This window comes from Tursiops truncatus, chromosome 5 (assembly GCF_011762595.2).
Source record: "Tursiops truncatus isolate mTurTru1 chromosome 5, mTurTru1.mat.Y, whole genome shotgun sequence".
Lineage (NCBI taxonomy): Eukaryota > Metazoa > Chordata > Mammalia > Artiodactyla > Delphinidae > Tursiops > Tursiops truncatus.
This window is the reverse complement of record NC_047038.1, coordinates 68,376,723-68,402,653: the sequence shown is the minus strand read 5'-3', so window position 1 is coordinate 68,402,653 and position 25,931 is coordinate 68,376,723.

Below are 25,931 nucleotides of genomic sequence, written 5' to 3'. Positions count from 1 at the left end.
ATCACAGTTTCAATTTCACTGCTTCTGATTGGTCTGTTCATATTTTCTACTTCTTCCTGATTCAGCCTTGGCAGGTTGTGCATTTCTAAGAATTTGTCCATTTCTTCCAGGTTGTCCATTTTATTGGCATAGAGTTGCTTTTAGTAATCTCACATAATCTTTTGTATTTCCGCAGTGTCAGTTGTTACTTCTCCTTTTTCATTTCTAATTCTATTGATTTGAGTCTTCTCCCTTTTTTTCTTGATGAGTCTGGCTAGTGGCTTATCAATTTTGTTTATCTTCTCAAAGAACCAGCTTTTAGTTTTATTGATCTTTGCTATTGTTTCCTTCATTTCTTTTTCGTTTATTTCTGATCTGATTTTTATGATTTCTTTCCTTCTGCTAACTTTGGGGGTTTTTTGTTCTTATTTCTCTAATTGCTTAGGTGCAAGGTTAGGTTGTTTATTCGAGATGTTTCCTGTTTCTTAAGGTAGGATTGCTATAAACTTCCCTCTTAGAACTGCTTTCGCTGCATCCCATAGGTTTGGTGTCGTGTCTCTATTGTCATTTGCTTCTAGGTATTTTTTATTTCCTCTTTGATTTCTTCAGTGATCACTACATTATTAAGTAGTGTATTGTTTAGCCTCCATGTGTTTGTATTTTTTACAGATCTTTTCCTATTATTGATATCTAGTCCTATAGCATTGTGGTAGGAAAAGATACTTGATACGATTTCAATTTTCTTAAATTTCCCAAGGCTTGATTTGTGACCCAAGATATGATCTATCCTGGAGAATGTTCCATGAGCACTTGAGAAAAATGTGTATTCTGTTGTTTTTGGATGGAATGTCCTGTAAATATGAATTAAGTCCATCGTGATTTATGTATCATTTAAAGCTTGTGTTTCCTTTTTTATTTTCATTTTGGATGATCTGTCCATTGTTGAAAGTAAGGTGTTCATGTCCCCTACTATTAATGTGTTACTGTCGATTTCCCCTTTTATAGCTGTTAGTATTTGCCTTATGTATTGCCATGCTCCTATGTTGGGTGCATAAATATTTACAATTGTTTTATCTTCTTCTTGGATTGATCCCTTGATCATTATGTAGTGTCCTTCTTTGTCTCTTCTAATAGTTTTTATTTTAAAGTGTATTTTGTCTGATATGAGAATTGCTACTCAGGCTTTCTTTTGGTTTCCATTTGCATGTAATATCTTTTTCCATCCCCTTACTTTCAGTCTGTATGTGTCTCTAGGTCTGAAGTGGGTCTCTTGTAGACAGCATATATATGAGTCTTGTTTTTGTATCCAGTCAGCCAATCTGTGTTTTTTGGTGGGAACATTTAGTTCATTTACATTTAAGGTAGTTATCGATATGTATGTTTCTATTCCCATTTTCTAAATTGTTTGGGGTTCATTATTGTAGGTCTTTTCCTTCTCTTGTGTTTCTTGCCTAGAGAATTTCCTTCAGCATTTGTTGTAAAGTTGGTTTGGTGGTGCTGAACTCTCTCAGCTTTTGCTTTTTTGTAAAGGTTTTAATTTCTCCATCAAATCTGAATGAGATCCTTGCTGGGTAGAGTAATCTTGGTTGCAGGTTTTTCTCCTTTATCACTTTAAATATGTCCTGCTAGTCCCTTCTGGCTTGCAGAGTTTCTGCTGAAAGATCAGCTGTTAACCTTATGGGGATTCCCTTGACTGTTATTTGTTGCTTTTCCCTTGCTGCTTTTAATATGTTTTCTTTGTTTAATTTTTGACAGTTTGATTAATATATGTCTTGGCATATTTCTCCTTGGATTTATCCTGTATGGGACTCTCTGTGCTTCCTGGACTTGATTAATTATTTCCTTTCCAATATTAGGGATGTTTTCAACTATAATCTCTTCAAATATTTTCTCAGTTCCTTTCTTTTTCTCTTCTTCTTCTAGAACCCCTATAATTCGAATGTTGGTGCTTTTAATGTTGTCCCAGAGGTCTCTGAGACTGTCCTCAGTTCTTTTCACTCTTTTTTCTTTATTCTGCTCTGCAGTAGTTATTTCCACTCTTTTATCTTCCAGGTCACTTATCCGTTCTTCTGCCTCAGTTATTCTGCTACTGATCCCATCTAGAGTATTTTTCATTTCATTTATTGTGTTGTTAATCGTTGTTTGTTTCATCTTTAGTCCTTCTAGGTTCTTGTTAAATGTTTCTTGCGCTTTGTCTATTCTATTTCCAAGATTTTGGATTATCTTTACTATCATTTTTCTGAATTCTTTTTCAGGTAGACTGCCTATTTCTTCTTCATTTATTAGGTCTGGTGGGTTTTTATCTTGCTCCTTCATCTGCTGTGTGTTTTTCTGTCTTCCCATTTCACTTATCTTACTGTGTTTGGGGTCTCCTTTTTGCAGGCTGCAGGTTCGTCGTTCTTGTTGTTTTGGGCGTCTGTCCCCAGTGACTAAGGTTGGTTCAGTGGGTTATGTAGGCTTCCTGGTGGAGGGGACTAGTGCCTGTGTTCTGGTGGGCAGGTCCACATCTGGTGGTGTGTTTCAGGGTGTCTGTGGATTTATTATGATTTTAGGCAGCCTCTCTGATAACGGGTGGGGTTGTGTTCCTGTCTTGCTACTTGTTTGGCATAGGTTGTCCAGCACTGTAGCTTGCTGGTCGTTGAGTGAAGCTGGGTGATGGTGTTGAGATGGAGATCTCTGGGAGATTTTCGCCGTTTGACATTATGTGTAGCTGGGAGGTCTCTTGTGGACCAGTGTCCTGAAGTTGGCTCTCCCACCTCAGAAGCACAGCAATGACTCCTGGCTGCAGCACCAAGAGCCTTTCGTCCACACAGCTCAGAATAAAAGAAGATAAAGTAGAAAGAAAGAATTAGTGGAAGTAGAAAGAAAGAAGGGAAGAAAGAATGAAAGAAGGGAGGGAGGAAGGAGGGAAGGAAGGAAATAAAGAAAGAAGATAAAGTAAAATAAAAGTTATTAAAATAAAAAATAATTATTAAGAAAAAAATTATTTTAAAAGGACAGATAGAACCCTAGGACAAATGGTGGAAGCAGAGCTATACAGACAAAATCTCACACAGAAGCATACACATACACACTCACAAAAAGAGGAAATGGGGAAAAAAATCATAAATATTGCCCTCAAAGTCCACCTCCTTAATTTGGGATGATTTGTTGTCTATTCAGGTATTCCACAGATGCAGGGTACATCAAGTTGATTGTGGAGCTTTAAACCACTGCTTCTGAGGCTGCTGGGAGAGATTTCCCTTTCTCTTCTTTGTTCTCACAGCTCCCAGGGGCTCAGCTTTGGATTTGGCCCCACCTCTGCCCTGTAGGTTGCTGGAGGGCGTCTGTTCTTCGCTCAGACATGACAGGGTTAAAGGAGCAGCTGCTTCGGGGACTCTGGCTCACTCAGGCAGGGGGAGGGAGGGGCACGGAGTGTGGGGCTGGCCTGCAGCTGCAGAGGCCAGTGTGACGTTGCACCAGCCTGAGGCTCTCCATGCGTTCTCCTGGGGAAGGTGTCCCTGGATCCCGGGACCCTGGCAGTGGCGGGCTGCACAGGCTCCCCGGAAGGGGGGTGTGGATGGTAACCCGTGCTCGCATGCAGGCTTCTTGGTGGCGGCAGCAGCAGCTTTAGCATCTCATGCCCGTCTCTGGGGTCCGCGCTTTTAGCCTTGGCTCGCGCCCATCTCTGGAGCTCCTTTAAACAGCACTCTTAATCCCCTCTCCTCGCGCGCCAGGAAACAAAGAGGGAAGAAAAAGTCTCTTGCTTCTTCGGCAGGTCCAGACATTTCCCTGGACTCCCCCCCGCCCGGGTAGCCGCGGTGCACCAACTCCCTGCAGGCTGTGTTCACGCCGCCAACCCCAGTCCTCTCCCTGCGCTCTGAAGGAAGCCTGAGCCTCAGCTCTCAGCCCCTTCCGCCCCGGCGGGTGAGCGGACAAGCCTCTCGGGCTGGTGAGTGCCAGTCGGCACCGATCCTCTGTGCGGGAATCTCTCCGCTTTGCCCTCTGAACACCTGTGGCTATGCTCTGCTCCGCAGCTCTGAAGCTTCCCCTACTCCTCCACCCGCAGTCTCGCCCGCGAAGGGGCTTCCTAGTGTGTGGAAACCTTTCCTCCTTCACAGCTCCCTCCAACTGCTGCAGGTCCCATCCCTATCCTTTTGTCTCTGTTTTTTCTTTTTTTTTTTTTCTTTTGCCCTACCCAGGTATGCAGGGAGTTTCTTGCGTTTTGGGAGGTCTGAGGTCTTCTGCCACCGTTCAGGTGTTTTGTAGGAGTTGTTCCACGTGTAGATGTATTTCTGGTGTATCTGTGGGGAGGAAGGTGATCTCCGCGTCTTACTCTTCCGTCTTCTTCCCCTCTCTCTCTTCACCTATAACTTCTTAAAATTATTATTGAAATATTTTATATAAAAATCATTAATTTCACAACTACTTAATACTTTGTGAGCCTATGAAAAATCTTGAGCAAGAAGTTCTCTTATTATAAAATGAGTTTCTAAGCAAGGTTTTTGCAAGGATTTCGTAATATGAGATCCATAAAGAGTTTAGGCTCCTTGACTTTAACATAGTAGGCTTTTAATGGTAGGTATCATCAGTATTAAAAAATGGATGATTTTCATCACATGTGTAGACTTAACCTTAGGATCTTTTCCTGTTAGCGAACTGCATTCCACAACAATATTTAAACTCCTCAAACACCCACTCCATTTAGTAACAACAGAAGTTATTGTAGACTGAAAACATGAGCCTCTAAGGCTGAGAGGGGTTTGTGTGGCTGGGCAGGAGCGCCAGCATGGGCGACTCTTCCTGTGGCTGTGCAAGATTGAGGAGATGGCTCGCAAGGGTGAGGTGTTTAGGTGCATGGCCTCCCCACCCTCATTTGGTGACATAACACAGACCTTGGGGCGAGATTTGCTGGGTTTGTAATGTAGCCCCAACATTTAAGCAGTCTATGGCTTTGGGCAACTCGGGTAGCATGAATCTCATCAGCACAGAGAGAAAGCTTCATGGAAAACTCACTGTAGAGCAGTGGGGAAGCCAGATTCCACAACGGCAGCAGCAGGGTTCATGGCAAGAATCAGCTTGCAGGCCACCCTGGGCGGTCTCGTCTTCTGCAGCTGGTAGACCCTCAGGCTTAGGAGCTGTTTCAACCACAGAACCTTGACAGTAAGGTGTTTTTGAGACCATCTGTACCAAATCTGTGACTGAACCCAGTGAAGACCTCTATATAAACGTTAAAGATTCTGGCAGCACATGTGAGACCTACTCTTTTAGCCACCAGATGCTGAAGATAGCCTCGTAGACAAATTGCTCCCAAGTCAACCTGTTCTAGCTGAACTATTATAGACCCTTGTAATATGACTGCATAATGGAGTCTGCCGTATTCACTGCTGTGTGACAGAAAGGGTCTTGGTGCTCTGGCCGGGTGTCAGGCCTGAGCCTCTGAGATGGGAAAGTCAAGTTCAGGACATTGGACCACCAGAGACCTCCCAGCCCCATGTAATATCAATTGGTGAGAGCTCTGCCAGAAAGCTCCATCTCAGTGCTAAGACCCAGCTCCACTCAATGACCAGTAAGGTTCAGGATGGGCACCCCATGCCAAACAACTAGCAAGAGAGGAACACAACTCACCCATTAGCAGAGAGGCTGCCTAAAATCATACTAAGTTCACAGACACCCCAAAACACACCACGAGACATGGATCTGCCCACCAGAAAGGCAAGATCCAGCTTCATCCACCAGAAAACAGGCACCAGACCTGCCACCAGGAAGCCCACACAACCCACTAAACCAACCTTACCCACTGGGGGCAGACACCAAAAACAACGGGAACTATGAACATGCAGCCTGCGAAAAGGAGACCCTAAATGCAGTAAGTTAAGCAAAATGAGATGACAGAGAAATACGCAAAAGATGAAGGGGTAAGGTAAAAGCCCACCAGACCAAACAAATGAAGAGGAAATAGGCAGTCTACTTGAAAAAGAATTTAGAGTAACAATAGTAAAGATGACCCAAAATCTAAGAAATAGAATGGAGAAAATACAAGAAACGTTTAACAAGGAACTAGAAGAACTAAACAGCAAACAAACAATGATGAACAACACAATAAATGAAATTAAAAATTCTCTACAAGGAAGAAATAGCAGAAGAACTGAGGCAAGAGAACAGGTAATTGACCTGGAAGATAAAATAGTGGAAATAACTACCACAGAACAGAATAAAGGAAAAAGAATGAAAAGAATTGAGGACAGTCTCAGAGACCTCTGGGACAACATGAAATGCACCAACATTCGTATTATAGGGGTCCCAGAAGAAGAAGAGAAAAAGAAAGGGGCTGAGAAAATATTTGAAGAGATTATAATTGAAAACTTCCCTAATATGAGAAAGGAAATAGTCAATCAAGTCCAGGAAGCGCAGACAGTCCCATACAGGATAAATCCAAGGAGAAAGACACCAAGACACATATTAAACAATCAAATATTAAATACAAATAAAAAATATTAAAAGCAGCAAGGGAAAAACAACAAATAACATTCAAGGGAATGCCCATAAAGTTAACAGCTGATCTTTCAGCAGAAATGCTGCAAGCCACAAGGGAATGGCAGGACATATTTAAAGTGATGAATAGGAAGAACCTACAACCAAGATTACTCTACCCAGCAAGGATCTCATTCAGATTCAATGGAGAAAGTAAAATCTTTACAGACAAGCAAAAGCTGAGAGAGTTCAGCAACATCAAACCAGCTTTACAACAAATGTTAAAGGAACTTCTCTAGGCAAGAAACACAAGAGAAGGAAAAGACCTACAATAACAAACCCAAAACAATTAAGAAAATGGTAATAGGAATATACATATTAATAGTTACCTTACGTGTAAATGGTTAAATGCTGCAACCAAAAGACATAGACTGGGTGAATGGATACAAAAACAATACACATATATATGCTTTCTACAAGAGACCCATTTCAGACATAGGGACACATACAGACTGAAAGTGAGGGGATGGAAAAAGATATTCCATGCAAATGGAAATCAAAAGAAAGCTGGAGTAGCAATTCTCATAACAGATGAAATAGACTTTAAAACAAAGGCTATTACAAGAGACCAAGAAGGATACTACATAATGATCAAGGGATCAATCCAAGAAGAAGATATAACAATTGCAAATATTTATGCAAACGACATAGGAGCACCTCAATAAATAAGGCAAATACTAATAGCCATAAAAGGGGAAATCGACAGTAACACAATCATAGTAGGGGACTTTAACACCCCACTTTCACCAATAGACAGATCATCAAAAATAAAAATAAATAAGGAAACACAAGCTTTAAATGTTACATTAAACAAGATGGACTTAATTGATATTTATAGGACATTCCATCCAAAAACAACAGAATACACATTTTTCTCAAGTGCTCATGGAACATTCTCCCAGATAGATCATATCTTGGGTCACAAATCAAGCCTTGGTAAATTTAAGAAAAGATACATCCAACCACAATGCTATGAGACTCAATATCAATTACAGGAAAAAAACTAAAAAATACAAACAAACACATGGAGGCTAAACAATATGCTACTAAATAACCAAGGGATCACTGAAGAAATCAAAGAGGAAATCAAAAAATACCTAGAAACAAATGATAATTAAACATGATGACCCAAAACCTATGGGATGCAGCAAAAGCAGTTCTAAGAGGGAAGTTTATAGCAATATAATCCTATGTCAAGAAACAAGAAAAATCTCAAATAAACAACTTTACGTCTAAAGCAATTAGAGAAAGAAGAACAACAACAACAAAACCCAAAGTTAGCAGAAGGAAAGAAATCATAAAAATCAGATCAGAAATAAATGAAAAAGAAATGAAGGAAATGATAGCAAAAAACAATAAAAGTAAAAGCTGGTTCTTTGAGAAGATAAACAAAATTGATAAACCATGAGCCATACTCATCAAGAAAAAAAGGGAGAAGACTCAAATCAACAGAATTAGAAATGAAAAAGAAGTAACAATTGACACTGCATAAATACAAAGGATCATGAGAGATTACTACAAGCAACTATATGCGAATAAAATGGACAACCTGGAAGAAATCGAGAAATTCTTAGAAAAGCACAACCTTCCGAGACTGAACCAGGAAGATATAGATGATATAAGCAGACAAATCACAAGCACTGAAATTGAAACTCTTATTAAAAATCTTCCAACAAACAAAAGCCCAGGACCAGATGGATTCACAGGTGCATACTATCAAACATTTAGAGAATATCTAACACCTATCCTTCTCAAACTCTTCCAAAATATAGCAGAGGGAGGAACTCATTCTACAAGGCCACCATCACCCTGATACCTAAACCAGACCATCATATTACAAAAAGGAATACTACAGGCCAGGCCAGTATCACTGATGAACACTGATGCAGAAATCCTCGACAAAATACTAGCAAACAAACAGAATCCAGGAGCATATTAAAAGGATCATAAACCATGATCAAGTGGGGTTTATCCCAGGAATGCAAAGATTCTTACGTGTATGCAAATGAATCAATGTGATACACCATATTAATAAATTGAAGGATAAAAACTATGATAATCTCAATAGATGCAGAAAAAGCTAGGCACAAAATTCAACACCCATTTATGATAAAATCTCTCCAGAAAGTAGGCATCAAGGCAACTTACCTGAACATAATGAAGGCCATATATGACACACCCACAGCTAACATCGTTCTCAGTGGTGAAAAACTGAAACCATTTTCTCTAAGATCAGGTATAAGCCAGGGTTGCCCACTATCACTGCTATTATTCAACATAGTTTTGGAAGTTTTAACCACAGCAATCAGAGAAGAAAAAGGAATAAAAGGAATGCAAATAAGAAAAGAAGAAGTAAAACTGTCACTGTTTGCAGATGACATGATACTCTGCATAGAGAATCCTATAGATCCTACCAGAAAATTACTGGAGATAATCAATGATTTTGATAAAGTAGCAGGATACAAAGTTAAAGCCCAGAAATTTCTTGCATTCCTATACACTAATGATGAAAAATCTGAAAGAGAAATTAAGGAAACACCCCCATTTACCACTGCAACCAAAAGGATAAAATTCCTAGGATAAAGCTACCTAAGGAGACAAAAGACGTATGCAGAAAACTATAAGACACTGCAGAAAGAAATTAAAGATGATACAAACAGATGGAGAGATATACCATGCTTTTGGACTGGAAAAGTCAACATTGTGAAAATGACAATAAAGCCAAAGCAATCTACAGATTCAATGCAATCCCTATCAAACTACCAATGGCATTTTTCACAGAACTAGAACAAAAAATTTCACAATTTGTATGGAAACACAAAAGACCCCAAATAGCCAAAGCAATCTTGAGAAAGAAACACGGAGCTAGAGGAATCAGCCTTTCTGACTTCAGACTATACTACAAAGCTACAGTGATCAAAACAGTATGGTACTGGCACAAAAACAGAAATATAGATCAATGGAACAGGATACAAACCCCAGAGATAAACCCATGCACATATTGTCACCTTATTTTTTATAAAGGAGGCAAGAATATGCAATGAAAAAAGACAGCCTCTTCAATCAGTGGTGCTGGGAAAACTGGACAGCTACATGTAAAAGAATGAAATTAGGAGAGGACTAGGGTTGGCGGCTTGAACATAGCCTGAAGGGGTTAGTGCACCACGGCTAGCCAGGAGGGAGTCCGGGGAAAAGTCTGCACCTGCCGAAGAGGCGAGAGACTTTTTCTTCCCTCTTTGTTTCCTGGTGCACAAGGAGAGGGGTTTAAGAGCGCTGCTTAAGGAACTCCAGAGACGAGTGCAAGCCACGGCTAAAAGCGCGAACCCGAGACAGGCACAAGCCGCGGCTAAAAGCGCGGACCCCAGAGACAGGCGCGAGCCGCGGCTAAAAGCACGGACCCCAGGGACGGGCGGGAGACGCTAAGGCTGCTGCTGCCGCCACCAAGAGGCCTGTGTGCGAGCACAGGTCACTATCCACACCCATCTTCCAGGGAGCCTGTGCAGCCCACCGCTGCCAGGTTCCCGGGATCCAGGGATAACTTCCCCGGGAGAACGCACGGCGGGCCTAAGGCTGGTGCAACGTAACGCGGCCTCTGCCGCCGCAGGCCCGCTCCGCACGCAGTGCCCCTCCCTCCCCCCGGCCTGAGTGAGCCAGAGCCCCCGAAACAGCCGCTCCTTTAACCCCGTCCTGTCTGAGCAAAAAACAGATGCCCTCCAGCGACCTACACGCAGCAGGGCCAAATCCAAAGCTGAGCCCCTGTGAGCTGTGAGAACAAAGACAAGAAAGGGAAATCTCTCCCAGCAGCCTCAGAAATAGCAGATTAAAGCTCCACAATCAACTTGATGTACCCTGCCTCTGTGGAATACATGAATAGACAACAAATCATCCCAAATTGAGGAGGTGAGCTTTGAGAGCAAGATCTATGATTTTTTCCCCTTTTCCTCTTTTTGTGAATGTGTCTGTGTATGCTTCTGTGTGAGATCTTGTCTGTATAGCTTTGCTTCCACCATTTGTCCTAGGGTTCTATCCATCCCTTTTTTTTCCTAAATAATTATTTTTTAATTCAATAACTTTATTATACTTTATTTTATTTTACTCTATCTTCTTTCTTTCTTTTTTCCTTCCTTCCCTCTTTCCTTCCTTCCTCCCTCACTCCTTTCTTTGCTTCTTGCCTTCTTTCCTTCTTTCTTTATTTCTTTCTTTCTTCCTTCCTTCCCTCCTTCCCTCCTTTCTTTCTTTCTTTCTTCATACTTCTACTAATTCTCTCTACTTTTTCTCCCTTTTATTCTAGCCGTGTGGTTGAAAGGCTCTTGGTGCTCCAGCCAGGAGTCAGGGCTCTGCCTCTGAGGTGGGAGAGCCAGCTTCAGGACACTGGTCAACAAGAGACGTCCCAGCTCCACATAATATCAAACGGTGAAAATCTCGCAGAGATCTCCATTTCAACACCAGCACCCAGCTTCACTCAACGACCAGCAAGCTACAGTGCTGGACATCCTATGCCAAACAACAAGCAAGACAGTAACACAACCCTACCCATTAGCAGAGAAGCTGCCCAAAATCATAATAAGTCCACAGACACCCCAAAACATACCACCAGACGTGGACCTAGAAACAATAAATGCTTTCCACCAGAAAGACAAGATCCAGCCTCATCCACCAGAATATAGGCACTAGTCCCCTCCACCCGGAAGCCTACACAACCCACTGAACCAACCTCAGCCAGTGGGGACAGACACCAAAAACAATGGGAACTACGAACCTGCAGCCTGCAAAAAGGAGACCCCAAACACAGTAATAAGCAAAATGAGAAGACAGAAAAACACACAGCAGATGAAGGAGCAAGATAAAAACCCACCAGACCTAACAAATGAAGAGGAAATAGGTAGTCTACCTGAAAAAGAATTCAGAATAATGATGGTAAAGATGATCCCAAATCTTGGAAATAGAATAAATGCAAGAAACATGTAACAAGGACCTAGAAGAACTAAATATGAAACAAACAATGATGAACAACACAATAAATGAAATTAAAAATACTCTACATGGGATCAATAGCAGAATAACTGATGCAGAAGAACGGATAAGTGACCTGGAAGATAAAATAGTGGAAATAACTACTGCAGAGCAGAATAAAGAAAAAAGAATGAAAAGAACTGAGGACAGTCTCAGAGACTTCTGGGACAACACTAAACGCACCAACGTTCGAATTATAGGGGTTCCAGAAGAAGAAGAAAAAAAGAAAGGGACCGAGAAAATACTTGAAGAGCTTATAGTTGAAAAATTCCCGAATATGGGAAAGGAAATAGTTAATCAAGTCCAGGAAGCACAGAGAGTCCCATACAGGACAAATCTAAGGAGAAATACGCCAAGACACATATTAATCAAACTATCAAAAATTAAATACAAAGAAAACATATTAAAAGCAGCAAGGGAAAAACAAGAAATAACACACAAGGGAATCCCCATAAGGTTAACAGCTGATCTCTCAGCAGAAACCCTACAAGCCAGAAAGGAGAGGCAGGACATACTGAAAGTGATGAAGGAGAAAAACCTGCAGCCAAGACTACTCTACCCAGCAAGGATCTCATTCAGATTTGATGGAGAAATTAAAACCTTTATAGAGAAGCAAAAGCTGAGAGAGTTCAGCACCACCAAACCAGCTTTACAACAAATGCAAAAGGAACTTGTCTAGACAAGAAATACAAGAGAAGGAAAAGACCTATAATAACGAACCCAAAACAATTTAGAAAATGGGAATAGGAACATACATATCGATAATTACCTTAAATGTAAATGGACGAAATGCTCCCACCAAAAGGCACAGATTGGCTGAATGGATACAAAAACAAGACCCTTATATATGCTGTCTACAGGAGACCCACTACAGACCTAGAGGCACATACAGACTGAAAGTGAGGAAATGGAAAAAGATACTCCATGCAAATGGAAACCAAAGGAAAGCTGGAGTAGCAATTCTCGTATCAGACAAAATAGACTTTAAAATAAAGACTATTAGAAGAGACAAAGAAGGACACTACATAATGATCAAGGGATCAATCCAAGAAGAAGATATAACCATTGTAAATATTTATGCACCCAACATAGGAGCACCTCAATACAGAAGGCAACTGCTAACAGCTATAAAAGGGGAAATCAAAAGTAACACATTCATAGTAGGGGACGTTAACACCCCACTTTCACCCATGGACAGATCATCCAAAATGAAAATAAATAAGGAAACACAAGCTTTAAATGATACATTAAACAAGATGGACTTAATTGGTATTTATAAGACACTCCATCCAAAAGCAACAGAATACACATTTTTCTCAAATGCTCATGGATCATTCTCCAGGATAGATCATATCTTGGGTCACAAATCAAGCCTTGGGAAATTTAAGAAAATTGAAATTGTATCAAGTATCCTTTCCGACCACAACACCATGAGAATAAATATCAATTACAGGAAAAGATCTGTAAAAAATACAAACACACGGAGGCTAAACAATACACTACTTAATAATGAAGTGATCACTGAAGAAATCAAAGAGGAAATAAAAAAATACCTAGAAACAAATGAAAATGGAGACACAACGACCCAAAACCTATTGGATGCAGCAAAAGCAGTTCTAAGGGGGAAGTTTATAGCAATACAAGCCCACCTTAAGAAGCAGGAAACATCTCAAATAAACAACCTAACCTTGCCCCTCAAGCAATTAGAGAAAGAAGAACAAAAAAAAAAACCCAAAGCTAGCAAAAAGAAAGAAATCATAAAAATCAGAACAGAAATAAATGAAAAAGAAATGAAGGAAACAATAGCAAAGATCAATAAAACTAAAAGCTGGTTCTTTGAGAAGATAAACAAAATAGATAAGCCACTAGCCAGACTCATCAAGAAAAAAAGGGAGAAGACTCAAATCAATAGAATTAGAAATGAAAAAGGAGAAGTAACAACTGACACTGCAGAAATAAAAAAGATCATGAGAGATTACTACAAGCAACTCTATGCCAATAAAATGGACAATCTGGAATAAATGGACAAATTCTTAGAAATGCACAACCTGCCAAGACTGAATCAGGAAGAAGTAGAAAATATGAACAGACCTATCAGAAGCAGTGAAATTGAAACTGTGATTAAAAATCTTTCAACAAACAAAAGCCCAGGACCAGATGGCTTCACAGGCGAATTCTATCAAACATTTAGAGAAGAGCTAACACCCATCCTTCTCAAACTCTTCCAAGATATAGCAGAGGGAGGAACACTCCCAAATTCCTTCTACGAGGCCACCATCACCTTGATACCAAAACCAGACAAGGATGTCACGAAGAAAACTACAGGCCAGTATCACTGATGAACATAGATGCAAAAATCCTCAACAAAATACTAGCAAACAGAATCCAACAGCACATTAAAAGGATCATACACCATGATCAGGTGGGGTTTATTCCAGGAATGCAAGGATTCTTCAATATACACAAATCTATCAATGTGATACACCATATTAACAAATTGAAGGAGAAAAACCATATGATCATCTCAATAGATGCAGAGAAAGCTTTAGACAAAATTCAACACCCATTTATGATAAAAACCCTGCAGAAAATAGGCATAGAGGGAACTTTCCTCAACATAATAAAGGCCATATGTGACAAGTCCACAGCCAACATCATCCTCAATGGTGAAAAACTGAAAGTATTTCCACTAAGATCAGAAACAAGACAAGGTTGCCCACTCTCACCACTCTTATTCAACATAGTTTTGGAAGTTTTAGCCACAGCAATCAGAGAAGAAAATGAAATAAAAGGAATCCAAATCAGAAAAGAAGAAGTAAAGCTGTAACTGTTTCCAGATGATATGATACTATACATAGAGAATCCTAAAGATGCTACCAGTAAACTACTAGAGAAAATCAATGAATTTGGTAAAGTAGCAGGATACAAAATTAATGCACAGAAATCTCTGGCATTCCTATACATTAATGATGAAAAATCTGAAAGTGAAATCAGGAAAACTCTCCCATTTACCATTGCAACAAAAAGAATAAAATATCTAGGAATAAACCTACCTAAGGAGACAAAAGACCTGTATGCAGAAAATTATAAGGCACTGATGAAAGAAATTAAAGATAATACAAATAGATGGAGAGATATACCATGTCCTTGGATTGGAAGAATCAACATTGTGAAAATGACTCTACTACCCAACACAATCTATAGATTCAATGCAATCTCTGTCAAACTACCACTGGCATTTTTCACAGAACTAGAATAAAAAATTTCGCAATTTGTATGGAAACACAAAAGTCCCCAAATAGCCAAAGCAATCTTGAGAACGAAAAACGGAGCTGGAGGAATCAGGCTCCCTGACTTCAGACTATACTACAAAGCTACAGTAATCAAGACAGTATGGTACTGGGACAAAAACAGAAAGATCAATGGAACAGGACAGAAAGCCCAGAGATCAACCCACGCACATATGGACACCTAATTTTTGATAAAGGTGGCAGGAATATACAATGGAGAAAGGACAGCCTCTTCAATAAGTGGTGCTGGGAAAACTGGACAGATACATGTAAAGTATGAGATTAGATCACTCCCTAACACCATACACAAAAATAAGCTCAAAATGGATTAAAGACCTAAATGTAAGACCAAAGACTATCAAACTCTTAGAGGAAAACATAGGCAGAACACTCTATGACATAAATCACAGCAAGAGCCTTTCTGACACACCTCCTAGAGAAATGGAAATAAAAACAAAAATAAACAAATGGGACCTAATGAAACTTCAAAGCTTTTGCACAGCAAAGGAAACTATAAACAAGACCAAAAGACAACCCTCAGAATGGGAGAAAATATTTGCAAATGAAGCAATCGACAAAGGATTAATCTCCAAAATTTACAAGCCGCTCATGCAGCTCAATAACAAAAAAACAAACAACAGAATCCAAAAATGGGCAGAAGACCTAAATAGACATTTCTCCAAAGAAGATATACAGACTGCCAACAAACACACGAAAGAATACTCAACATCATTAATCATTAGAGAAATGCAAATCAAAACTACAATGAGATATCATCTCACACCAGTCAGAATGGCCATCATCAAAAAATCTAGAAACAATAAATGCTGGAGAGGGTGTGGAGAAAAGGGAACACTCTTGCACTGCTGGTGGGAATGTGAATTGGTTCAGCCACTATGGAGAACAGTATGGAGGTTCCTTGAAAAACTACAAATAGAACTACCATATGACCCAGCAATCCCACTACTGGGCATATACCCTGAGAAAACCAAAATTCAAAAAGAGTCATGTACCAAAATGTTCATTGCAGCTCTATTTACAATAGCTCAGAGATGGAAACAACCTAAGTGCCCATCATCGGATGAATGGATAAAGAAGATGTGGCACATATATACAATGGAATATTACTCAGCCATAAAAAGAAATGAAATTGAGCTATTTGTAATGAGGTGGATAGACCTAGAGTCTGTCATACAGAGTGAAGTAAGTCAGAAAGAAAAAGACAAATACCGTATGCTAACACATATATATGGAATTTAAGGGGGAAAAAATGTCATGAAGAACCTAGGGGTAAGACAGGAATAAAGACACAGACCTACTGGAGAACGGACTTGAGGATATGGGGAGGAGGAAGGGTGAGCTGTGACAGGGTGAGAGAGAGTCATGGACATATATACACTAACAAACATAATGTAGATAGCTAGTGGGAAGCAGCCGCCTGGCACAGGGATATCGGCTCAGTGCTTTGTGACCGCCTGGAGGGTTGGGAGAGGGAGGGTGGGAGGGAGGGAGACGCAAGAGGGAAGAGATATGGGAACATATGTATATGTATAACTGATTCCCTTTATTATAAACCAGAAACTAACACACGATTGTAAAGCAATTATACCCCAATAAAGATGTTAAAAAGAAAAAAAAAGAATGAAATTAGAACACTCCCTAACACCACACACAAAAATAAACTCAAATGGATTAAACAACTAAATATAAGGCCAGACACTATAAAACACTTGGAGGGAATTATAGGCAGGACACTCTGTGACAGAAATCACAGCAAGATCCTTTGACCCATCTCCTAGAGAAATGGAAATAAAAACAAAAATAAACAAATGGGACCTATTGAAGCTTAAATAGCTTTCTCACAGCCAAGGAAACCATAAAGAAGTCAAAAAGACAACCCTCAGAATGGGAGAAAATATTTGCAAACGAAGCAACTGACAAAGGATTCTTCTCCAAAATATACAAGCAGCTCATGCAGCTCACTATCAAAAACACAAAAAACCCAATCCAAAAATGGGCAGAAGACCTAAATAGACAGTTTTCCAAAGAAGATATACAGATTGCCAACAAATATATGAAAGGATGCCCAACATCTCTAATCACTAGAGAAATGCAAATCAAAACTACAATGAGGTATCTCCTCACACCAGTCAGAATGGCCATCATCAAAAAATCTACAAACAATATATGCTGGAGAGGGTGTGGAGAAAAGGGAACCCTCTTGTACTGTTGATGGGAATGTAAATTGATATAGCCACTATGGAGAACAGTATAGAGGTTCCTTAAAAAACTAAAAACAGAACTACCCTACGACCCAGCAATCCCACTACTGGGCATATACTCTGAGAAAACCATAATTCAAAAAGAGTCATGTACCACAGTGTTCATTGCAGCTCTATTTACAATAGCCGGGACATGGAAGCAACCTAAGTGTCCATCGACAGATGAATGGATAATGAAGATGTGGCACATATATACAATGGAATATTACTCAACCATAAAAAGACACAAAATTGAGTTATTTGTAGTGAGGTGGATGGACCTAGAGATTGTCATACAGAGTGAAGCAAGTCAGAAATAGAAAAACAAAATACCATACGCTAACATGTATATGGAATCTATGGAATCTAAAAAAAAAAAAAATGGTGCTGAAGAACCTGGGGACAGGACAGGAATAAAGTCGCAGACATAGAGAATGGATTGAGGACACGGGGAGGGGGAAGGGTAAGCTGGGACGAAGTGAGAGAGTGGCAGGGACATATATACACTACCAAACGTAAAATAGAAAGCTAGTGGGAAGCAGCTGCATAGCACAGGGAGATCAGCTTGGTGCTTTGTGACCACCTAGAGGGGTGGAATAGGGAGGGTGGGAGGGAAACGCAAGAGGGAGGAGATATGAGGATGTATGTATATGTATAGCTGATTCACTTTGTTATACAGCAGAAACTAACACAACATCGTAAAGCAATTATACTCCAATAAACATGTTAAAAAAAAAGTATGGTGGAAAGCTATTGGAGAATTTTAAACAGGAAAATGACATAATTTATATTTTCAAGATTAATATGGCTATTGTGATACTATAACACCAAATTTGAACCACCTTCTTTTTATGCAAAGAAGATGTGATGATGGTTTAGAGTACACCAGATTGCTAGCTTCGGAGGTAGCAAGAAACATTTAGATTTGGGCTATATTTTGCTGGTAATTTCACATGGGGTATAATTTCAATGAAGAAGTTCCTAAGGCTAGGTAATATTCTCCTCTTTTGACCTCTTATAATCCTCAGTGAAATCTGAGGCTAAGGCTAGGTAATATTCTCCTCTTTTGACCTCTTATAATCCTCAGTGAAATCACTATTATTGCATTTTAAAACTTTTTTTATTATCTGTTTTGTGGCTGTTTCTCCTACTACATATTGAACTCTCTAAGGATAGACTGTATTTTCATAACCCTGGGTTTTAGTACACTGCCTGATAAATTGGAGCACACAATTATTTTTTATTGAATCGAATGAGGAAACTTGCCTATAGACACAAAACAGTTACAATGTCAGAGATGGTACTGGAATCCTTATGTGGGTTATTACAAAACCAAGGCTCTTTCTACTACTTTATTATCTAGCAATTTATGTACAGCAAAGGAACAAGGTAAATTTGTATTTAATTCTAGCTAGTTGATTCCCCTAGGTATCTACTCTGGAGGTTAAAATGTGACAATGGAGTTTGCAAACTCATAGCCACATTTTATATTAGATAGAAATTTTTGTGCTGTTTATTCCGTCTGCAACAAAACTTCAGACAGAATTCAGGGGAGACAAATGGGATCTAGATCCCTAAAAGTCAGCACTGACCTGAGTTTAATAAACAGAGTATCAGATCTCAGTTCAAAACTGTAAAGGCACAGAGGAGTAATATTGGTATTCACTGGTTGATTCATTCAACTAATATTTATTGTTGTTTACTATGAATGAAGCATTGCCATATCTGCTGGAGTATAGCAGTGGAAAAAAAGGTTAAAATATCCTACCATCATGAAATTTGCTTTCTTAACTGAATTTGATCTTGAATGTCTAACAGAACTCCAGACAAATGATATGAGAAAACACAACAGACAATAGGACAGTTTATCTCAGCGGGAAGAAAGGTACAGATGTACTCCAAATGTGCACTATACAAAGATTAATATGAATGTAGGAAAAAACCCTCCTGCTTTTTTCCAGTCTTGGTCAGGGACTATGCTAGTCTAGTCGAAGGTATTCAGTGTTTAAATCTGAGTGGGACTAGAGAAGGGGAGTGTGACAATTGTGTTCTTTTCATTCATTGCTTGCTAAAATGGGAAAGATGTACAGGAGCAAATATCAAAGAGTTGTAAGGAAAGTTGCAGGTTGTGATGGGGTTTCTGCTCACGAAAAGAAACCAGGAAAAACATTATTTCATTTACCATACCTCATTTTCACCATCACGTATTCGGAGTATCTTTGGCTAGATGTTATAACTGATGTGCAATAAACTGTGGATGCACTGCTCCTGTGTCTCCAATCAGAAGCTAGAATAGTAAACCTGAACTTCAACCTTCCTCTTCCAAAACTCTTCCCATTTGGAGTCTTAAATTTGTCCCCTACAGATGTTTAAGGTGTTCATTTTATTCATCTTAATTCTAGCATTGACTTATTTGATCTTCTAGGTATTCTTTAAGGCTAAATAACAAATATTTTCCTGTGATTATATATAATATTGTTTTTATTCCTCTTTATAAATACTTTACCTAATTATTTAACTTTGATATTTTAATCAAGAAGAGGAAGGACCAGCCAGGTTGACAATCCTAGATATAACCCTTACCCAAAAGAAGCAACGGTTGTCTTTTCCAGTTAACTTCAAAGAAACAGTTCATCTCTATGTCTGATCTAGAACACCTGGGGTATTGTCCAAAAAGAGTTTGTGTTTTCCAAAAAAGGAGGTTAGGTTTTTAAACTATTCAAATTATGATAAAATGTTATATCTAAAATAAGAAAATTCTGTATCAAAAATAATTTACCAATTGTTTGAATATAAAATATAGATCAAGGATAAATATTTTCCTCTGTTGGATCTGTCATATATACATTTCTTTATTAAGGGAATGCATCGCTCTTATCATTATACAATTACATACTTTTCCTGCAGCAACTATGGTTTATTAATGAAACTGAAAACAAGAACTTAAGGAATCTAGTATATTATATAATATTTAATATGAAAATATATATCACATCTGTATATTAATAATCCTGGTGTAGACAGTGTGATATAACTCACCTCACCTCATATAATTCCTAACCACCTACAATAGAATCACCTGGAGTGCTGGTTAAAAATTCAGATTATGGAATTCCTCTTTAGACATGCTTCCTTTGTCAAAAAAATTGGGTAATAATAACAAGTAACTCATGGGATTTTTGCAATCATCATGTGAGAAAATCCATGTAAATTACTTAGCGCAGTGTGTAATATCTAGTTATTATTATGTTGTGTTGGGCCTAAGAATCTACCTTTCTGTTTACAACTAAATTGTAAGAACCACAGGTAATGGATAGTACATATTTATTATGCTATCTTTAGCCAAAAGAATCTTGGCTAGAATTATTAGCTGGGATGCAGCTATTCTTTATCTGTAACATGAGAGTTCCCAGCTGAATTATTTAACAGAGAACTTTACAATGAGAACAAATTATTAGAACCTCACCTAAAATAGTATACAGGGAGCCATATAAAGAGTTTAGTATAACTGTATTATCATAAATTATAAGTAAACATTTCTAAACATAGCAGAAAATATTGATAAAATAAACTTTATAAAATTCACAACTTTTATCAAAATGTAACATTAACAGAATGAAAATTATAGTAACAGAATTGGATAAGAGAAAAGGATAGTTAGATGATAGATAGATACACAGGTGCATAGATGCATGCATACACACGTATATACATAGAAGAGGTCTCTTGCATGAATCAGGAGTAACATCGTGCCCTAAGAAGTATGATTAACGTAATCCCTTGTAACTAAGGCTAAAAATGTAAAGATAGTTATATGGCTATGAATATAGATACAAACTGTCTAAAGATTTCTGTCTGAAAAACTTTTCTTCAAAAGAATTATTAAGATGATCCTAAGAAAACTGTGGGTTTTTTCCTTTATTTTCTATCATAAAATTGATCCTCTTCTATGTCCCATATTATCCTTGCATTTTACCTTACTGTGGTGATATTCACTAATTACTAAATTCCAAAATTTTTGAAGCTCAGTATATGCCTCTGTTTACATTTAAAATTTTAATTAAAGATGTGTCATCAGTCAAATACTTAAGGGCTGCTTCATTTTTACACTAAATTAGAAAATGCCTCTGAACGACTCCCACTTCTTGTAGGAAGCACATGCTACACTTTCATATTGATGCCTCTCTATAATGACATGGGCTAAACTGGTGGAATTGGTTTTATATCCTGCCACATTTACTGGAAAGAACTATATTCAAAATGAATGTGGTGTACAAAAGGTACCCCATGCCCAACTCTATTTACAAGAACTTCACTTCAAATATAATAAAATATGTTGGAAGTAAAAAGATGATAAGGTATACCATGCAAAAGTGAATTATAAAAAGCACGGAAGTGACTACATTAATATCAGAAAAACTAGTCTTCAGAGCAAAGAAAATTATCAAGAACAAAAAGAAATAATAATCACATAACTATAACTCCTGTATCTATTAAAAGGAAAATAAGGGAATACTACCAACAATTCTACACACATAAGTTAGAAGAGTTAGGGAAAATGGCTCAATTCCTTAAAAACACAAACTGCCAACCCTCCCTCAACATGTAATAGATTAACTGAATAGTTCTATAAATATTAAAGAAATTGAATCTGAAATGTAAAAGCTTCTAAAACAAGAAATCTCTAGGCCCAGATAGTTTCAGTGGATAATTTGTAGAAAAAACTTTGGAAAACTTTCTGGCTGTTTATTTGTAGTTTCTATGAAAGTTGAACATATGATTATGATCCAGCGATTCTATTTCCACATATATTATCAACATAAATATATATGAAATATATATATGTATATGAAAATGTAAATATATATCTACCAATGTTCCTAGCAGTTCTATTTGCAATAATTAAGACCCCAGGAAGAAGTTCAGAACTAAGTTCAGAACAGCAACACTCCCTTGCCCCAAACATGCACATACACACACACACACACACACACACACACACACACACACACACACACACACACACACACACACAGACACACACACAGTGATTCCTCAGGCTTCTCTTCAAAATGATATAGCTGCACAACAGAATTTGAAAACCTGTGATATTAGGTATCTTAAGGAAATCAACATTCACTTCAAATTTAAGCTTTTTGAAAAATGTTATTGTTTGCTTGTTTTCTTTTTAAAATATCCTTCTTTAGTGAAATAGGATTAACACAAGTTTATATAAACATAATTCTGTTCCTAAATTCATGTCTTCTCCATTAAACTACATTGTGAAATTGCAAATTTATTTACATTTCTGAAACAAAAATGAATTACTTAAGAAAGAAGCAAAACTTAAAAAAGTCTTTCAACCAAATAACTTTATGAAAAAATTAAAAAGAATAGAATCGATATTTAAAATAACACAGTGGTTTTTGAAGCCAGAATTATGTTTCCTACATAAGCTGTGTGGCAGATGATTTATTGTTCCACAGAAATATAGATTTCTCCCTTAGTGAAAAAATTTTAACTGTATCTACCCAGACAGAATGTTCCTCAACCTCTCTGGAACTAGTGATGATTAACAGACACATACAGTGGGTAATTCTGAGTCACTCCATTAAAATGAAATCTGTTTTCTTGGACTTAAATTCTTACCTCCATACACAGGACCTGAACATCATGACAATAACTCAGCTTTGACCACATAATGAAACAAAAGGGAGGCTGAATGAAAAAAATATAAGAAATTACTATTCCTGGATGATTCTGTGGAGTAGAGCCATCCCACCACCTGCCCCACCTACACCTGGAAGTAGGTAGGAAGGAAATGTATGTTTTTATTCATTATATTCTATGGTTCTTTGTTGTAGCCACTTGATTTACACCTTAATGTGGACTGTAGATGGCAAATATTGATAATGACTTAATATATAATGAAACCAATCTCAGTCACCACCATAAGACTTTGCTTCTGGTTCATCAAAGTGCTCTCACAGGCAAAATCAGTACACTGGCAGACGAGTATTCCCTTATAATTTACTTTCAAACAGTTTAATTTCACATTCCACTCCATAATTTGACATTCCTTGTTTTCCTTAAATCCAATTTCATTTACCAGTTATTTTATACAGATTGCTTTTAGATACTTCATCTACCTTCCAAATATTTCTCACCTGTACAATTATGAATATACCTCTTTAAAATATTGAAAATATTTAAAAATATTTAAAATACTAGCTTATGTACATTCTGTATACATTCTACACACTTTTGTATGTGTAAATAATGTATCAATATAATGAATACACAATATATATTATGTGTATATTTGTACATTTTATGTACTTTGGCATATATGTAGACATGTGGATGTGTGTGTGTTTCTGTGTGTATATATATAGAGAGAGAGAGAGAGAGAGAGAGAGAGAAACAGCTCCACTATGCAAGACACAAAGAATAGATGGTGGGGCGTCCCTGGTGACACACTGGTTGAGAGTGTGCCTGCCGATGCAGGGGACACGGGTTCAGTGCCCCAGTCCGGGAAGATCCCACGTGTCGTGGAGCGGCTGGGCCCGTGAGCTATGGCTGCTGAGCCTGCGCGTCCGGAGCCTGTGCTCTGCAACAGGAGAGGCCACAGCAGTGAGGGGCCCGCGTACCACAAAAAAAAAAAAAAAAAAAGAATAGATGATGGATAAAACAGGCATAATATTATTCCTGGGATACAGGCATTAATAAAATTAATTACACAACAAATATAAAATTACAAACGTGGTTAATACATAAGAGATAAACGATACAATAAAAAAGCTTTTAATAAAGAAAACTGATCCAGTTAAGGAAGCAGAGAAGGTATAACTGGGGAAATAGCTATTGAGTTGAGATTTGAATGATGAATAAGAGAATAGATGACTGTTTAATTCAAAGGAAATAACATGTTCATATGCCTTCAAGATTAAATACAGGAATGCAATGTGTAGCTGGAGCAGAAGGTAGGGACCAGATGGAGTCTTTGCAGGGCAACAAGCAAACAAGTCTTCTTCCCCATCCTGTTTATTTACAAGTAGGGGTGCTGGTACATTCCTGGCCTTTCTGCCCTTTATCCTCTTAATGTCAGGGGAGGTGAAATAACTTTACCTAATTAGAAAATCTGGTACCAGTAAAACTGGTCATGTTCAACTGGTTTCCTCTCCTCTCCTTTTTGGTAGTGAATCTGCCAGCAAGGTCCAATATTTCTCACCATCCCCCCATTCCTTAATCCTTTCTTGAGAAGGTATTCCAGGTAGGGATTTCAGCTTTACATGTGGCTTGGAAGGAGGAAGGAGTTTGCCTATTTTTGAGGTTACTTACTAGTTCCATTTTCTTCCCCATACTTAAGCTTAGATTTTATCCCTCACTTTAGAGTTTACTAATAAAATAAGTTGATATTTTAAAATCACTTGTCTTGTTTCTCAAATTTTTGAGGATTTAGAGGTTCAACCAAGGTAGGCTTAATTATATTGCCATAACAACATCACCGAGAGATCAGAACCTTTTATTTAATTTTTATTTTATATTCGAGCGCAGTTGATTAACAGTGTTGTGTTAGTTTCAGACTGACATGTACGGAAACTTTTAAGTAAAGTTTCTTTCTCAATCATGCAGTCTACTGTGTGTCTAGATGACTCCCTAGAGCAGCCGTCTTCTAAGTTTTCACTCATCATCCCAGGTTGCTTTGACTTCATGGCATTACATATTAACATGTGCTTTCACTATTGCTGCAGCAGAGGAAGTGTGCACAGTTAATCATTCATAACTCTTAAATTCTTCCACTCGGAAAATATATATGTCATTTCACGTTCACATTTCATTGGCCAACACAGATCATATGGCCATGGTCATCTCCAAGGGACATGTTCCCCCAAACAGAATAAAATCAGATCCCTCAGTGAGCTCTAGTAATGTCTTCCGTTATCTTCCCTTTCAGATCATTTTTGCCTAGTCAAATTTAATATGAGTAGCCTAAGGCAAAAGCTAAATGGAAAAGTCTACTCTAAATATATCCATGCCAGATCCTAAATCTAAATCCCTTATCTGTGTCTTAATATTCTAGCATCTTACCATTCCATTCAACAGTAAAAGTGAGAAGGCAGGAGCAATAGTTTGGTAGTTGTTGTTTCTACAGTGCTAAGACTGGAAGATCTTTCTCACGAGTTTAAATGTAAGGATGTGCATTTTCTAAGAGCATATCTAGGCCTATCATACTAAATAATATAGGGGATATGTGAGCATCTAAAAGTATCCAATCCTCATTCATCTTTTCCTTATACCTTTGTAGCGACTCCCCTTTAGGATTTTAGTGCAAAAACATTATCCCTAATATTTTAATCAGTACAGCCTATCCCTCCATGTCCTGGAGCTGGAATTAAATTGGGCAGGTTCACACCACAGTTACGTGGAAAGAGCAGAAATTAATCTCAAACTGTCTGTGAAGGCCAGAAATAGCTAATGCCTATTAAGTCTATTTTGAGTAGCAAGAAAAGATGGGGTGAAATGACAAGAGTAAGTATCTCCAAAAATCTAATTTCAAATGTATTATTTTAGTGTAAATATAAAATATTACTCATATATTTCTAAAGTTCCTAATATTATTAGCTAAATTATGTTAATCATTTGATGGCTATAGTAAATAAAATTTCTCCTCCAAACCACCTTGAGTAATTATTTCTGGATATTTTAAGAGTGGTTAAAATATTAATTTAATTGATCAGTGTTACTAATACTCTGAGCAATGCTGTATTCTGGAAGAAAGACAAAAATGAATAAGTGGTGATTTTTTTTTCTGAGAAACTAAAAATTTACTTATTTTGATTCTATAACAGACATAAGGCTTCAAAATGAAGAA